Source organism: Haematobia irritans, chromosome 2, assembly GCF_050003625.1.
Source record: "Haematobia irritans isolate KBUSLIRL chromosome 2, ASM5000362v1, whole genome shotgun sequence".
Lineage (NCBI taxonomy): Eukaryota > Metazoa > Arthropoda > Insecta > Diptera > Muscidae > Haematobia > Haematobia irritans.
This window is the reverse complement of record NC_134398.1, coordinates 60,240,949-60,246,887: the sequence shown is the minus strand read 5'-3', so window position 1 is coordinate 60,246,887 and position 5,939 is coordinate 60,240,949. Positions and strand designations below refer to the sequence as shown.

The window sequence follows — 5,939 nt, the reverse complement described above, 5'->3', positions numbered from 1 at the left end:
AGATTCACATTAAACGAATTTTCGAGCGATCTCATTTTCCTGCTCTCATTTGTGCCAGGAGTGTTAGGTTCCGCCTTTATAAAAGGGGTGAAGGTGTCCAAATAATTAATTACTCATTATAGAGTTTTGTCTTTGGTTGACGGTATATGTGATATCAAATCATGTTTAACACTTTTTGTTTTTGAGATGTTTATATAAAATTGGTTTAAATCATATATATTTATTAATATATTTATTTGTGGTAGAATTAATGAATGTTACGAAACTTTTGTTTTAATTTTTAAACCTCAATTCAGTTTAACTAATGTTTATGTTTTTTTATATTTCCAGGTAAATATTCCTCTGCATAGTTAAAAATATCAATTTAAAAGTAAGTCCTACAACTTAATTAAAGATTGAATGCCGTTTCAAATGAAACAACCACATAAAAACATTCTATGACATTACTTTAATTGCCGGTTTACGAAAATACATATCCCAGAGCTAATTTGTACTTTATTCTAGCCACCATTGTTGTTCACATGTCTGGTGTAAACATGGAAACCATGAAATTTCATTTGAAAAATTGTTCTGCCATTATTGTCAAGGATCGCTTTACGTTTCAATAAATATCAATTGTCTAAAACCACCGAATGGAAAATATAACATCACAATCTACTCCTCACTATGTCCAGTTTCCATAGGGAATACATTATAGTATATGTATATAGAGAGCATGCATTATTTTTGTTTTGTTAAATATTGTGGACAGCATGACCACTATATAACCACAGATACAATGCTCATCCCAGACTACACTGTCCTGTTTTTTTCATGTGAACTTGTTTTAAAGCTTACGTTTGTCGTTGCAATATTTTCCAGCACAAATAATTTCGTTAAGGCTGTAATGTTCTAAATCGTCTTAGTTATTTTGAGAAATAAACGTTTACGTATACTAAGAGCATTTATTTAATTCAACAAAATAACATCGTTTGGAATACATGATTAAAAAAAAGAAATTTTTCTCCAATGACATATTCTATTAAAAAAGGAACATTTTATTTTTTAAGAAATAATTGTAGAATATGTTTTCGATTTATGCACTGGATTTTTTGAAACTCGGTCTGAATAATTGGAGATAGACTCTTTCAATACTGTTTAATAAATTATAAAAGAAAGGGAACTGGTCAAAATGTGGAAACACGAGGTTCGACTACATTTTTATTATACCTTCACCATACACCCAGAAAAAAGTGCCTTCGAAACTAAAGGAAAACCCAAGACATGGAATTTTACTAATACTGATTTCTTCTCGGGGTACAAGAATTTACAACTGAACAAGAAAATTTTATTCAGTGTTAACAATGCATTCATAAAAATGAACAAAACCCGAAATATATACCTATATATTTTCGGAGGGATTGTTAAAAGACAATGTAATAAATAACAAATAAAATATTTGCTGTTTTAAATTAGTGAGTAAATTTTTCGTATTTTTTCTTTAAGTTAAAATGAACTCATTGTGAAGAAAGTTGCACTTCGTCTAGCGCCAAAGACATATTTATTTGTTTGAACGATGTGATTTTCGTAGAAATTAGGAAGAATGCATTCCATATATTAGTTAATATTTTCCTGTATTAATGTACCACTATACTAAAGAATGAAAAAATTTAACTGAATTGAATTCATATATGGAATGATTTTATTGAACTTTTTTCATTCATTTGGACAAATCTTATGGCGATTTCGATTGGGAAAAAGGTGCAACATTCTCGAAATTGATTGCCACATATGAAGGACACTGTCATAGATTTTGGATCCTGTATAACTCAAACTGTTATGAATTAATAATAACTTTGGAATGGCACTATCATTTGGGCGAAAATACAATGAGGGAAAAAGTAGTGTAACACCAAGGCAACATATTTTTGCGAAACGAAAACGCCCTTACATATTTGTGGTAAACCTTTTACTTTAAAATTAGAACTACTTACCTTTTGTTTTAAATACAATTTATTTATTTATATAAGCAATTTTTTCTTCAATAAAAGACATGTTTTATTAATATATTAAACATATTTATTAAGAATCAACAGCATCGACTAAATATTAAAATATTAGTTTATTATTCCACTATTTCCAATTTTCATGTAATGTTATGAACTGTAAAATGTATTTTATTTTCTTCTTCTTGTGCCTTCCAGTTTTAATAAGTTGCTGCCGAACGAGTTTGTCCTCCTTTTACAATTTCAATACCTAGAAATAAACAAGTATATACGGCCGTAAGTTCGGCCAGGCCGAATTTTATGTACCCTCCACCAGGGATTGCGTAGAAACTTCTACTAAAGACTGCCATCCACAATTGAATTCTTCGGCTGTGGTAATACTTACCGATCTTAAAACTTCTTAACATCGTTTTCCAAATTGTAAGTTAGTCTATACGTGGTTTATATTAGACTAAAAAAAAAAAAACAAGCGGATAAAATACGTATATAATTCAGTTATTGATCGGTATATATAGAGAAGTCTAAAAATAAATACGAACCAATATGAACTTTTGCGCGGTAACTAGAAATCGCTTTATATGGTGGCTGTATACAATTATGAACCTATATGGACCAATTTTTGTGTGATTGGGGATCGGATTATCTGTAGGCTATATATAACTATAGACCGATATGGACCAATTTTTGCATGGCTGTTAGCGGCCATACACAAGCGAAATTTCAAGTGAATCGGATGAATTTAGCTCCACATAGAGGCTCCGGAGGTCAAATATGGGGATCGGTTTATAGTGGGTCTATATATAATTATGGACCGATATGGACCAATTTTTGCATGGTTGCTAGAGGCTATATACTAAAACCACGTACCAAATTTCAACTTGATCGGATGAATTCGGCTCCTCCAAGAGGCTCCGGAGGTCAAATCTGGGGATCGGTTTATATGGGGGCTATATATAATTATATACTGATATGGACCAATTTTTGCATGGTTGTTAGAGACTATATACTAACACCACGTACCAAATTTCAACCGGATCGTATGAAATTTGCTTGTCTAATAGGCTCCGCAAGCCAAATTTGGGCCCATTTGCAATACCATCCGACCTACATCAATAACAACCAACTATGCCAAGTTTCAAGTCGATAGCTTGTTTCGTGCGGAAGTTAGCGTGATTTCAACAGACGGACGGACGGACGGACATGCTCAGATCGACTCAGAATTTCACCACGACCCAGAATATATATACTTTATGGGGTCTTAGAGCAATATTTCGATGTGTTACAAACGGTAAGCCAAAGTTAAATTATCCCCATCCTATGGTGGAGGGTATAATAAATGCAATATTAGGGCATTCATTTATTTAAAAATGTGGCCAATTTTATACAATTGTAGTAGTGGAAAAAATTAGAGTGAATTTTTCTTACTACAATACTCGAGTCCTTGAAATGTCATAAAACTGTCAAGTATTAATTCTTCTTAGTCTACCGTTATTGTAAAAGGAACACTGTGCTATACAAAATTCACTCCCACCAAAAAATTGAGTATCTTTCTATGGTCTTATTTAGATGACCAAATATTATGATACCTGTTTAAATTTTCTAAATGAGTATGCCTTTCCAAATTGCTAGTTCACTTGTGCTAAGTGAACTTCAACTCCCTCCCACTATATCTGTATCATTTACATATTTGCGTCATGTTAGCACTGATGTTGCGGTTGGTACTTCCACATAATTTTCCTCTATGCACATCCGCATCCGGTGTAATGTAGCCGTTGTTGGAGAGAAAATGACGTTCTATACGCTATTTACCAATACTACTTTGTCGAAAGCAATGCAAAACTGAATTCACTTTGCGGAAATGTCCTTGCAATTTCAACCAACCACTGAGGCTATTTAAAGTTTCTATTACGTTGTTGATTTAACATTGAATCAGGGTTTGGAGAAGCATTAACGAAACCATGACTATGTTTATTTGTAGTAGAAAATTACTACGTCCTTTCATTTATTTAGGATAGTATAATTGTCGCTTTCTCTATATTTGGAGACACATGAAGAATGGATGTGGTGGGTGCTGGGGCAGAAATTTGTATCCCTGTTTTGATTTTTCTGCTATTCGACTACGTCCAGCCTTTGTCGAAATATGCCTGTCTGCCTCCATCTAGCAAAATGCAATTGTTCATGTATGCATGGCTATCTCTCAGGGGGGAGGTGTATTACATCAATGGCGCCGTCGATATTTTACCATTGTCTGTGTATTTTTTATGGTCACATTCCATATTTATGGTATCCTAATAGGATTGTTTTGCTGTTGTGGTTATTTGTACTTATTTCCCATTTTACTGTAAAATACTACTTAAAGGTATGGTGAGAGTTTTCCATTTTTCTGTTGGTTACAGATCGAAGCTTCCTATATTCCTGGCGAGGATGGAATACTAAGACCATCTTATGATATCAGTCTTTCATTGTAATGTGTTAAAAATTTCCATTGAAAAAGGAAATAAATGCCTGCTCAGATACAAAGAAATTTCGCTTAGGGTACTTTTAAGACGCAATTAGATTTTCATTATTTATCAGTATGTGATTTTAACAATTAATTCTACTTAATATTAAAAAAGAAATTGCAATTTATTCAATTTTTACAGTTTTATAGTGTACTCAAAAACAAATGTACAGCGATCCAACGATTTTTACCTTCCCTTCATTATTTTGGTTTTAATTACGAGCCAAATATGCTGCTTCTTTGGAATAAAGACATTTTGGAGGGAGCGTTCGAGCTTTACATAAAGGCTCCATAAAATTCAAATTGGGATGTAATTGATCGAATTTCCCTTTTTATACCCTCCACCATAGGATGGGGGTATATTAACTTTGTCATTCCGTTTGTAACACATCGAAATATTGCTCTAAATAAGACCCTATAAAGTATATATATTCTGGGTCGTGGTGAAATTCTGAGTCGATCTGAGCATTTCCGTCCGTCCGTCCGTCTGTTGAAATCACGCTAACTTCCGAACGAAACAAGCTATCGACTTGAAACTTGACACAAGTAGTTGTTATTGATGAAGGTCGGATGGTATTTGGCTTGCGGGGACTGTAAGAGAAGCAAATTTCATCCGATCCGATGAAATTTGGTACATGGTGTCAGCATATGATCTCTAACAACCATGCAAAAATTGGTTCACATCGGTCTATAATTATATATAGCCCCCATATAAACCGATCCCCCGATTTGGCTTGCGGAGCCTCTAAGAGAAGCAAATTTCATCCGATCCGGCTGAAATTTGGTCATTGTGCTACTATATGGCCGTTAAAAACCATGCCCAACTAGGTCCATAACGGTCTATAGTTATATATACAGCCCTCAGATAAATCGATCCCCAATCACACAAAAATTGGTCCATATCAATTTTATAATTGTATATAGCCACCATATAAGCGACCCCCATATTTCAATTCCGGCTCTCTACTACGTATGAACTAAGACACAATTTAGAAGTTTTAAGATACCACAACCCAAGTAATTCGATTGTGGATGACAGTCTTTCGTAGAAGTTTCTACGCAATCCATGGTGGAGGGTACATAAGATTCGGCCTGGCCGAACTTACGGCCGTATATACTTGTTAATTCTCCGTTTTCCTTTGGATTGCTTGGAGTTTCGCGTTTCATGGGGTATAACTATACCATCTACCCTGTGGTGTAACTATACCAACCACCACCAGGTACCGTTCCCAGGGGAAGCGTCGTGTTTACATGTGACCGCATTATCCTAGAGCTGCTTCTAAATATTTATGCTACCTACCTATCTATTACACTTCCATCAGTTGAATTGTTTGTTGGAGTATCCAACTTCGAGCTGTTATAATGCAGTTGCCCTTTGAAGTGACCCCGAGGGTCCCTATGTAAGCAGTGAGGTCCTCGCCCTGTCAAGGGTTTAAAGGGATGGGTGAAGCCGA

The 5,939-nt window shown here is 34.5% G+C and overlaps 1 long non-coding RNA gene across 1 annotated transcript; it reads left to right on the top strand.

Moving 5' to 3' along the window:
- The first annotated feature begins 329 nt into the window (after nucleotides 1-329).
- Nucleotides 330-938, top strand: LOC142227599 (uncharacterized). Its single transcript, XR_012719921.1, has 2 exons — nucleotides 330-370; nucleotides 505-938. It is a non-coding gene; the product is annotated as an uncharacterized LOC142227599 (long non-coding RNA).
- The last annotated feature ends 5,001 nt before the right edge of the window (nucleotides 939-5,939 follow it).